The sequence below is a fragment of the Lagenorhynchus albirostris genome, chromosome 15, assembly GCF_949774975.1.
Source record: "Lagenorhynchus albirostris chromosome 15, mLagAlb1.1, whole genome shotgun sequence".
Classification (NCBI taxonomy): Eukaryota; Metazoa; Chordata; class Mammalia; order Artiodactyla; family Delphinidae; genus Lagenorhynchus; species Lagenorhynchus albirostris.
This window is the reverse complement of record NC_083109.1, coordinates 23,597,142-23,609,283: the sequence shown is the minus strand read 5'-3', so window position 1 is coordinate 23,609,283 and position 12,142 is coordinate 23,597,142. Positions and strand designations below refer to the sequence as shown.

The 12,142-nt window shown below is 41.9% G+C and overlaps 1 protein-coding gene across 7 annotated transcripts in view; it reads right to left on the bottom strand.

Annotated features, from left to right (window-relative positions):
• Positions 1–12,142, bottom strand: part of LOC132506103 (RNA-binding protein 12) — a 38,503-nt gene that overhangs the window by 9,416 nt on the left and 16,945 nt on the right. The gene's annotated exons all lie outside the window — the stretch shown is intronic.

Below are 12,142 nucleotides of genomic sequence, written 5' to 3'. Positions count from 1 at the left end.
CCCAGACTCCAACCCTGATCTTCTCACAGACCAATGAAGCTCACTCTGATGCCTTTACTGGCCCCAGACCAGACCCTAATCCAAGTTCCAAGCCCAATATTGCCCCCAATACAGCCATGATCTAGATTCTGCTCCCCAAAGTCTCTTCCTCCAATGATTTCCCACTAACCCTGGGGCCCTACACCTTGAGGCAGAGTTATGATCCCCCACACGGATTCTCCTAGCCTATAATCAGCTGTTCAGGTCCAACTCCTATTTTTTTTTTTTTTGCAGTATGCGGGCCTCTCACTGTTGGGGCCTCTCCCGTTGCGGAGCACAGGCTCCGGACGCGCAGGCTCAGCGGCCATGGCTCACGGGCGCAGCCGCTCCGCGGCATGTGGGATCTTCCCGGACCGGGGCACGAACCCGTGTCCCCTGCATCAGGGGGCAGAGTCTCAACCACTGCGCCACCAGGGAAGCCCCAACTCCTCACTATTTGCACTACCTAGTCCAAGCCATCATCATCTCTCACCAGGCTTACTGCATTACCCTCTTTTTACAGGTCTCCCTTATCCTATGCCATCCTCACCTCTACTCCCTCATCCTCACACCAACAGGCTACTCTCAATACAGCAACCAGGGTGATCCTGTTAAAACACAGGTCATGTCATACCTCTACCCAAACCCAATAATGATTTCCCATTGCTTAGAAAAAATCCAAACTCTGCATTGGCCTACAAGGTTTTGAAAGATCTAGATCTCTCTAACTCGATCTCCTAACACCTTCTTGCTCACTCCATTCTGGCAACACAGGTCTGCTTGTCATTCCTCAAATATGCTTGTTTCTACCTCAATGCCTAGAATTTTCTTCCCTCATATAACCCACACGGCTTGCTGTTCCTCACATTCTCTCTAGGTCTCTATTCAAAATCATCTTCTTGGGCTTCCCTGGTGGCACAGTGGTTAAGAATCTGCCTGCCAATGCAGGGGACACGGGTTCGAGCCCTGGTCTGGGAATATCCCACACACCGTGGAGCAACTAAGCCCGTGCGCCACAACTACTGGGCCTGCAACTCTAGAGCCTGCGAGCCACAACTACTGAAGCCTGTGCTCCTAGAGCCTGTGCCCTGAAACAAGAGAAGCCACTGCAGTGAGAAGCCCCCGCACCGCAACAAAGAGTAGCCCCCGCTCGACGCAACTAGAGAGAAAGCCCGTGCGCAGCAACGAAGACCCAACGCAGCCCAAAATAAATTTAAAAAAAAATAATCTTCTCCAGTTTGAAGGAAAAGTTTCTCCTTTTCTGGCCACTCTAAAATTTCAACCCTACTACCACTGATACATCACATACCCATTTCCTGTTTTTTCTATTTAGCATTTATCACTGTCTAATATACTATATATATTTATGTAATTTGTCTTCCCCACTAGAATGTAACCTCCATGAGGGAAGGGATATCTGTCTGTTCTATTCACTGCTCTGTCTCAAGCACCTAATAAATATTTGCTGCATGAAATCCAAAAGGCCATCTCCAGTCTATGCTCCCAGCTTAGCCATCTCCAAACTGACTGGCAATCAAACAGCACCAAGGTTCTCCATCCATTCCTTTTGCTAGAAACACTACCTTCTTGCATGGATCACCATGACTCCCATATAAACCCCGCCTCCTAAGTCACCATAACAGTTATCCTCAGACTCCTCACTAACCCTATGTCCCCCCGACCGATACGCCTGCGACCATCTGTACCAAGAGTGCAGACGAAGTCAGATCTCTCACCCAGCTTCACTCAGCATTCCAGGTTTCCCAGCACTATACCCCAGGACGCCTCCAGCCTCAACCTCCCCTAAACTGACCCTCAGTCAATCCCTCTACCAACCCTGCCCAGTTAGTGCTATTCCCATCTTAGTGCCTCATGGTCTCTGTCTTGAATGCTGTTATCAACCAAAATTGGAATGATTCTTAGAGTTCAACTTGCTTCACATACTGTCCCCTCCATAGCACCTCAGTCTCTGCTTGAATGCACCCAATGATGGAAAACCCACCACTCTTATAATCCAATCATCAGAAAGTCCTGCTCCATAAAGTCCTACCCAAACTAACCCAAGTCTGTTGAATTCTCACTTCTACGCATTATTCCTATTTCTTCCCATCTAAAATTCCACAAGAAAGCCTTATTCCGTCTCCTTCTGAGAACCATCTGATACCTGGAAGCAGTGAACTGCAAGCTAAAATCTGGAGAAATAGCCCCAGTTCTTTTGAATATTGCCACTAGAATGTGGCTTTTAGACTTCTGACCAGCCTGATCACTGCTTTGGAGGTTCCCCAAGGACAGATCCAGAGCACAATACATACTCCTGAGGGAACAGAACCACAACTTCCCCCGTCATAATCCGACTCCATGCTTCTCACCTCACACATTCTCTCAGGCAGTGTTTGCATAGTACAGAGACAAATAAAGAAGAATGATCATTTCACCGTTGCTCAGAACAGTAAAAAACCTGAGACCACTTAAAGGTCTACCAATTAGGTGGTGACTAAGTAAATTACGGTACTTAGTCAATGGAATGCCAAGTAGCGGGTAAACAATTAAGGCAGAAGTATACTGGTATCATATGAAAAAATAAAGTTGCAAAAAAATGGTAAGAAGACTATAACCCCATTTTAAACTTCAATTGTATGTGTATATACAACAGATTTAAATACATATACAAAATAAATACACACAAAAAATGGAAGACACACCAAATAAATGCAACTTTTAGGTACACCTCAGAGGAATGGAATAAAGGTGAGAATTTTACACACTCTTATACACTTCTGTATTGTTTCAATATTTTATACTGTTTGTTTTGTATTTTTTAAAGGGACTCATTAGCTTTTTGCCCTAATCCACACCTCATGTCCTCATGACAATTCATTCTAACCCCAAAGCCTCTATACCTTCACTTCAACAACTTCTACCTAACTTCAGGCCCCATTGTTTCTTGCCTCCTCCCTGGTTTTTCATCCATACCAGTGCCTTACCTAGTCATCCCTGACGCCAGCTTCCAGAAAATCTCTAACTAGAAGCCCTGTATAGTAGCTGCTCATGGCCCTTAGTTTCAAAGCCTAACTCCCTAGCATGGCCACCTTGTGGCACAACTCCAGAGGGCCCATCTATACAGAACTAAGTAATTGTCTAATACGATGACCCTGCACCTGTAATTCAACCTTCGAAGCCCTTCTTAGACTGTTCTACCTCCTGCCGTTCCACCATCCACCCAACTAGTCATCCAAAGCTATTTCTCGTTTCTCAAACACACAGACACAACACACGCTGATACCTCTGACTTTTCTGCCTAGCAAATGCCTTGTCATCCATGGTTATGCTGTGACATTATTCTTATATGAAGTTTTGCCCACCTTCCCCAGGTTGGATTTATCTCTCCTCTGGATGACTGCAGTGGTTTCTTCACCAGTTTTTCTGTATGTGTGTGTCTGCACATGCACGTGCATGCACGCGGACACACACATACACACTCACAGCGTTTATTAGCCAAACAGAAACCAGCTCATGCCGCTTCTCTGCTTAAAACTCTGGAATGGCTTCCCAAAACACTCAAAATAAAATCCAAAGTTCTTACCATGGTCTACAAAGCCCTGCAAGATCTGACCATCACCTAACTAATCATCTAGTCATGCAAGTACGTTCCAGCCAGGTTTCATTTCTGATCCACATACACGCAACATCAATCTCATTCCCCATCTCAGGGGCTCTGCACTGTCTTCCCCCACATACACTCCAGAAAACAAATAAGCTGTATTAGAGTAGGAACTATGTCTGGTTCGCCTACCTCTATATGTACAATACCTACAACAGTACCTATCCTATAGTAGGTACTCAGTAAATATTTAGTGACTTAACGGTGAAACCACTACATCAGAATTTTTACTTTTGTCTGTCTACCCTCATAATCTTGGCTCCTTGGAACTGGGGCTAGGTATTATTTCTGTATCCCTAATACTAATGCTTAGTTGGTACTCATAACCATTTACTGAATAAATGGTAAATGTGCTTCTGCTCAACTCAAACCTTCATGCCTTTTCCATTTGAACTCATGTCCAGCAGTAATGCAGAAGTTGTACTCTTCTACAATGCAGGACTCCTAGAATTCAATGTTAAATGATAGTCAATTAAAAAATGGGCAAAAAATTGATCTGATACTTCATAAAGGAAAACATATGAATTGGAAATAATCAAAGGAAGTGATCAATAGCACTAGTTATCAACGAAATACAAATTAAAACCACAATGACATACTACTACATACCCATCACAATGGCTAAAAGTAAAAAACTGACAATACCAAATGTTAGCAAGGATGTGGAATTCTCATACGTTGTTAGTGAAGGCACTAAATGTACCATTTTGACGGTCTGGCAGCTTATTAGAAAACCAAACGTATATCTAGCCCAAGAGCAATTACACTCTAGATTTTTATCCAAAATAAATAAAAACATTATGTTCACAAAAAGATTTGTACATGAATGTTCATGGCAGCTTTATTCATAATAGCCAAAAATCTGAAACAGCCCAGTTGTCCATCAATATGAGAATGGATAAACAAACCATAATGTTTGTATATGTAATAGAAAACTACTCAGCAAAAGAAGAAACAAACTATTAATATCTGCAACATGGATGAACCTGAAGCATAAAATGCATAGTTACACTTTATAAAGTTTTATGACAGGCAAAACTAATCTATAGTGAAAAAATTCAGAATAGTGGTTGTTCTTCCCCTGTCCCCCAGGGGAGGGGGAGGTATTAACTGCGAAGAGGCAGAAGAGAACTCTAGGGAGAATGTGAAAGTCCTTTACCTAGGTAGGAATGTGAGTCATAGGTGAATTTGTCATTTTCATCCAATGGTACACTTAAGGTATATACATCCTACTGCATGTAAATTTTATCAACCCCTACCCCAAACCCATAAACAAATATTCAGCTCAGGATAAGGCATACGGAAATATTTATGGGTGAAGTGTGCTGATGCTCGCAACTTCTATGAAATGCACCGAAAATTAAAATGGTGTGCTGAATGGATAGATGTGGTAAAACAAATATAGGAAAATATAAACTGTAGAATCTAAATGGTGGATACATGGGAATTCACTGTAGCATTTTTTCAACTTTTCTTATGTTGAAAGTTTTCATAATAAAATGTTGGGGAAAAATTTAAATGGAGGGCTACAGGTTTATCCCTGATAAAGACTTTGTTGTGGGCCTTCCCTGGTGGTCCAGTGATTAAGACTCCGAGCTTCCACTGCAGGGGGCACGGGTTTGATCCCTGATCCCACATACCGCGCAGCACGGCCAAAAAAAAAAAAAAGTTGTGAACTATGAGAGCATTAGCAGTAATTAACTGTGGTGGTAAGATTACAGGCAACAACTGGAACTGCTGCCCTTCCCCTCACTCCATAACTTCTGAAAGATCCCAGAAAGAGATGCTTTTGGTGGGGGCCAAATACATGCAGAGGGTCAGGAGCTTCCTCCTGTGCTAAGCCTCTATTTCTAATAGACTATTCTTTTCTAGTCTGTTACCATTTCTACCACTTTCTCCACAGCTGGTCCTATTCTATCTTTTTTCAGTTTCTTCTCTGCCCAGACTAAAACCCCAACCAGAATGCTGTGGGCCCACATATGCCACAGGAGCACACGGGGCTAGATTTCATTCTGAGAGGTCAGAGCTTCCTGGATAACTACAGTTTTGTTTTTTCACAAATCTGACTTCTACTTTCTCATTGGAATTAGTGACTCTTATAAGCAAATCTTTATAATGTGCAGTTTTCTATCCTTTGAGTCATATTCCCTTTAAATCATCTAATGCATGAGATTATTAGTATCTCCTAAATCCTGTTTATCTCCTTTAAAATTTACCTCCAAACCTACCTGTTTGGAAATCTTCTGTAATTAAAACTAGTTCATGTCACTCTTCTGTCCCCTATCCCTTTAACAGGTACATACGTTACATCAGCCTCATTTACCTTTCATCTAGTCTCATTAATCTCATGGGATTGTCAGCATCCTTTATAGGACTGGAGCTTTACAGTTTATTAAATATTACATTTAAGTGACTCAATAAAAGGAGTCTCAGAAATTTTTTTCATTTATTTTTGTAAGAGACATCTGGCTAATACTCGCCAGGTCTTTGTGCACTCTCTTCTGAATCAGCGTATCTTGCCTGGATGTCTGTAACAGTCTCCTTCTGGTCTCCCCATTTCCACTCTCAGTCCCTGCCGATCTCTTTTCCATATTGAAATCAGAGATCTTCCCTGATTCCAAACCAACAAAACCCAGCTTCTCATAAACCTATCAAAATGTGTAACTTACTTGCTTATTATCTATTTCCCTACCAGATTATATAAATTCAATAGGGGATGGACCAGATCTGTCTTATTTCCATTCCAGTGACTCATACATAGCAGGTGCTTTATAAATAACTGCTGAACTAATGCTAAAAGAAAGGAGTGATAATCCAAGGATTCTCAGAAATAACCCAAATCTAGCCCTGGCCTGCTGCAGAAGCCATCAAAGGAGAAGTGAGCTTTCCAGGAATATTCAATACAAAAGCCAGCTTGTTATCTCTGTTTGCACCCACAATCCACACCTTTCCATCTGGGAAAGTGCAAATGGAAACAACTGAGTATTCAGCACCAACCTTTCCTGCTTTTGCTTTCTACCACTTGGAGTCTCATTCCCTTCACTCGCCCTTGTAGACCGCTTTCCTCTGCTTACCCCCATCGCCAGCCAACCTTAGTGCTTCCCAAGCCTCGTACCCTGGCAGGGCACTTTCTCCAGTATTCCTTAAAGAAGCTATACACACTCTCATTTTTATAACTTAAAATTCACAAAATGTCAGAAATTAAAAGGAACTGAGTGATCATCTTATCCAAGTTCCTCAATTCAAGGCAGAGAGGGAAGAAGTGATTTGGTTACGGAGACATACATCGTTAAGTAAAATGAGGACCAGAACGCTTATTCTGACTCCCACCTAGTCTTAAGACTTTAGACTGTAGTTAACACCCTTCTCTACTGAAATAACCTCCCTTCTTATATTTAATAGCAATCTGATATAGTGGGCAAGAGTATGAGTTCTGCAGTGAAGTAACCAGGCTCCAAGTACTGGCTTTACTCCTTTCTAGCCACAATGAGATACTATTACACACCCACCAGAATGATGTCCTATCTCTGTAATTTGGGCAAAATTTTTACTCAGGTGTAAAGTAAGGGATATTATCTATTTCTGAAGATTGACATAAACAATGTATGCAAGATGCTTAGTACAGAGTCTGATACTATTATCACCAGTAAGTGTTAGCTATTATTATCCTTCAAGCCTAGCTCTCATATGCTCCCCTTTTCATGATCTTTCCAGCACTCAACAACTTCTCATTCTGGACTGCCATACTCAAGCCGCACCACAATTGTACCCTGTCAATGTTTCTAGCTCCTGTCAATGAAATAACAAGGTTCTTTAGAAAAGACGCTGCTTCAGCATCTCCTATGTCACACAGAACAGACCTGAGCACAGAATGGGAATTCAAAACACCTGAGGGAGGCTTGCAGCAGCATGCCAGAGCAGGCTTGTACAGTTTGCAAGAGAGAATTGTAAAGGAATTTGTAAGCAGGTGGCCTCGTTAAGTTTTAAACCACAGAAATTGGGCAAATGCTAAAAATCAGGGCTTCCCTTTGCCCGACTAGCACGTGACTGTTGATAGGGAATCTCACAGCCAATAGGCAGTAACTCACCCTTCATTTTCTTCGGCTTCCCCTCTCCTGCCTCGGGAGATTCTATCTTGGCTCTTATAAATCCAAGAACAGATCTTTCCTCCTGGATCTAGTTGGATCCAATTCAGTGCCAACTGAGCTGAAACTCTTCAGTCGTTCACGTTCAGGAGTTACACTGCCTTCCTCCATTCCCAAAAGCCTAACAAGGCAAGGCACCAGACTTCAACCCCATTTCCAGGCTGTGAGGAGGAACAGAGCACCCATCTGTATGGCAGGATCACTCATTCACAAACCAAAGCCACGCTCTCACTCCTGTTGCCTACCTTGGCACACTGGAGCAGCTGAGATGCTGGATCAAATCTTGAAAACCCAACAGGAAATTCTCCATAAGTTCCCAATGGGAGAACACCACCCAACGGAGTACTCTTTTCTCATAAGATTGAAAAAGACAAACTACACCCATCACCACCACTCTTCTTTTCCCTCTCTGCCTCAAGGGACATGATGAAGGTAGACAAAGTATTTCTACCCCTGCCTCTCCCTCTGTAACTCAGGAATTCCCCAAAATTAAATCAGCAGCCTCAAGGACAGTCCTCTTAGATCACGAACTGAATCCAATATGCAAATCCTTACTACAAAACTACACATTCTTTATTCATACATCTGACTAAGAGCTACTAACATGTTTCTAAACGAAAATCTTAAGCAATAATTTGGTTTAGATCCATATAATACTAGGAAGTCTGGCTGCCATGCAGCATTTGGCAATATTAGAAAGCTTAAAATGTGCATGTTCACACAAAAAGTGGAAAGTGGGAAAATAACGGTACAGTAAATGGTCACAGGGTTTCCCATCCTGCTGTATTCTACAATGGTCAAAAAAGTTTGGAAGCCACTGATCCAGCTCCAACGTCCCCAAAAGACTTATCCAAAAAATGGACAAATCCAACCTGCGTGCAACTCTCCAAAGGGAAGCTAGCTTGAGGAGAGAATTAGATATGGGAAAGGAAGCAAACCAAGAAGGAACACATGGCCTTCCACCAAGATAGAACTGTATCTGAGTGGACATTTTTCCCCTCGTGACTTTGAATGTGCTTCAACAAAGCCGCCACCTTCTTACTTCAAAATAAGCATTTGGAGCATTGGCACAAGACTGGAGCCCCTTCCCCAGCCAGCTCGGGACCCATGACAGAAGAGTGCTGCCACTGGCCTCCCATATCTCCCCCACAAAAGTCAGGGAGAGGAAGGAAACAACGAGGAAAGGAGGCGCTCTGCCTCTAGAGTCATGCAGACAGATGATGACTGAATAATCTCTGTTCACCCCTTATCAATGAGACTTTGGGCAAGTTATTTTGCTTCTCTTTGCCTGGATTTCTCCATCTGTAAAGTAGGGATAATAATAGTGTCAACTTTAGAGGATTATTTTGAGAATTAAATGGGGCTAACCATAGAAAGTGCCCCCTGCCTGACCCAGTTTAAGTGCCCTACATGTGTTAACTGCTCCTCTCTTCAGTGCTCATAAACGGATCCTTTTACTGTATGGTATCATCTACTTGTTGGCTGACGAGACACCCAGGAGGAATGCCTCGGTCTACCTGCTCCAGAGGACCTAAATGGCAGGAAAGGAACAGCCTCCAAAAAGGGAAATGAAGACCCTTCCCTCTTTTCTCTCCTAATGAAGTTCTCAAGCTTAAGTGTGGAACTGCTATCACAAGCAGTAGCCAGATCAAAACTTTTAGTTCCACTGGCCTCTCTTTTAAGGTTCAAATTAACTACAGATTTCCAGAAAGAAATGAAATAGCTGGGTTCACAGAATCACAGAAATTTAAAACTGAATATAATGAGATTATCTAATTTAACCCCATTTTGTTAATTAATCCCATTACTACTAAAGACAGAGAAAGGAAATAACTAGCCCTGGGACACACAGTAACTTGGATGAACCACAACTCGCTTCCCTAAGGATGTCATTTCCATCCATTTTACCAACAGCTCACACCTTGTGTAATCCAGTTCAATCTGAAGTCCACTTGGCCACTAAAAGAGCAGTGAGGCTCATGTGGCCTCTTCCCATGATCTACACTAATCTTGCACACAGATCAAAAATAATTCTGCACCCACCACACATTCTCCCTATTTGTCTGCCAAGGCAAAGGAATCAAAGGAATAAACTTCAAATAACAAGCACGAATACAGCAAATAAAGTAGAAAATGTGACTTCTACCAAAATTTTCAAAGAACACCTACTGGGCAGCCACCTTTGCCCTCATCCTGCCCTGGTGGAATCTATATATTTAATCTATGTTCTTTAAATGAGACACCTGCCTCTCTATAGCCTGCAGAGTGTCTAAGACAACAGTACTGGACCACCTTCCTTACCATCTCCAGGGCAAGGGCATCAACAAGAACTTGTGCATCTCCAGTGTGCAGTGTGACCAATGGCACAAAAGGTGTTGAGTTAATGAACAAAAGCAGCAGACCAGAGCCCCTGGAAAGGAAACCAACCTACTGCTGATAACGCAAGCCCCCTCACTGGAATAAATTTACTTGGGATACATGGGAAATCTTAAGATGGGTTGATCTTCAGAATTCATTATGTTAGGGAAGCTGAGAAATTAAAGAGAGAGGATTTCAAAAATAAAGACGCTACGTTACAGACACACAATGACTTGCCCACTTGCCATTGTGGATGGCGTACAGAGTGGAGGGGAGAGATTCTACTTCTGTGGCTGCTTCTAGTGCAGGATTAGTAATGTTACAATATAAAACTGTCACCTAGTTACCCTCCAGTGTGGCCCATAAAAAAGGTAACTGAGGCAAATTCTCAAAAGCAAAACTAACCTGCAAACACAACAGGAGGGGTAAAGGTTAGGAGGAATGCAACAAAATTTGAATACTCAAAAGTGAAGAAACAGCTGAAAGAGGCAGCAAAACTAGGAGAGAAATGGCAGTGAATAACTTTTTTAATATTCTAAATCTGTGCTGTCCAAAAGGGTAGCCCCTAACCACATGCAGCTATTGAGTACTTGAAATAACGCTTAGTTCGAATCACAATGTGCTGTAAAATATACACTGAATTTTGAAAACTTAGTACAAAAACAAAAATGTAAAATAGCTCAATAATCTTATATTGAGTATAAGCTGAAACTGTAACATTTAAGATCTACTGGGTTAAATATATATATTTTTTAATTTTTATTGGAGTGTAGTTGCTTTACAATGTTGTATTAAGTGTATTCTTAAATTTCACTTGTTCCTTTTAACCTTTTATAAATGTGGCTACTAGAAAATTTTAAATGATGTCAAGTGATTCTTATTTCTATTGGATAGTGCTGCCTAACAAGATCTCCAAAGATCAGACCTGGGAGAGGAAATTTGCTGCTGCACTGTGAATCTACAGTTGTGCTGTTCAATACAGTAGCCACTAGCCACACATAGCTATTAAAATTTAATTACCATATTAGTACATATGAGAACATTTCCATTGGAGAAAATTCTATTGGACAGTGTTGGCCTAGAAGAACAAGAACCAAAAGGTGGACATCTCAGACGGAAAAGCTAAAACTCTGTGTCAAATTGATCTAAAACCACAAAGGAATGAATTTCAGGTAGACAACTATGCATATACGTGGTTAAATTGATGGGGAAATTCACTTAATTCTGAGTTGTTTATGAACGTATTAGAGCATTTGTTATCTGGCGGCTAGTCAAAAGAGTATTAAAAAGATAAAAGGTTCTGTCCCTCTGCTAGGCCAGGACATCCCTAGAACCAACCTTTGCCTTGCCTGCCTACCTGCTCTGTAGACCATTCAGCTCAGTCATACCAGTTAGGCTGCCAGAACCTCAAGCTATGCTGTTATGGGACAACTTTAAGAGCTTTCAGGACAGGCACAATTTTAGATACTGCTACTGTGCTCCCTCACACAGTCATTTCATTTTACTAAACTAACAGTATTGTGTCCCCAAGAACACTGGTTAGAGATCGCACCTTCCCTCAGCTTACACCCAAGGATTCCATTACACTTATTTCTGTCTGACCATTCAGCAGCTGGCCAGGAAACCCTTTATCTAGTTCCTGTGAGTCATGAGTATACCCTGAACATGTGTAAGTACAACTGAGCACTTACTTGCATCATTTAGGACTTTAAAGTCTTGAAGAACAGACATTTTTTAAACTTCCTTTTCCAACACAATGTGTTAAGTGCTAGGTGCACAACACCACTCAAAACATTTAATTAGCATGGGTTACAGCTATGGCTAAGCTGTATATCCATGTGAAATTGTCTTAAAAGTTTGGAGTTAACAGATGTTTCCAATTCCAACCTGTCAATTCAGTGGTCACAGAAGCAAAGGTAATCAGCATTATCTACTTCAGTAAGAGGTGCATTTGTCTTTC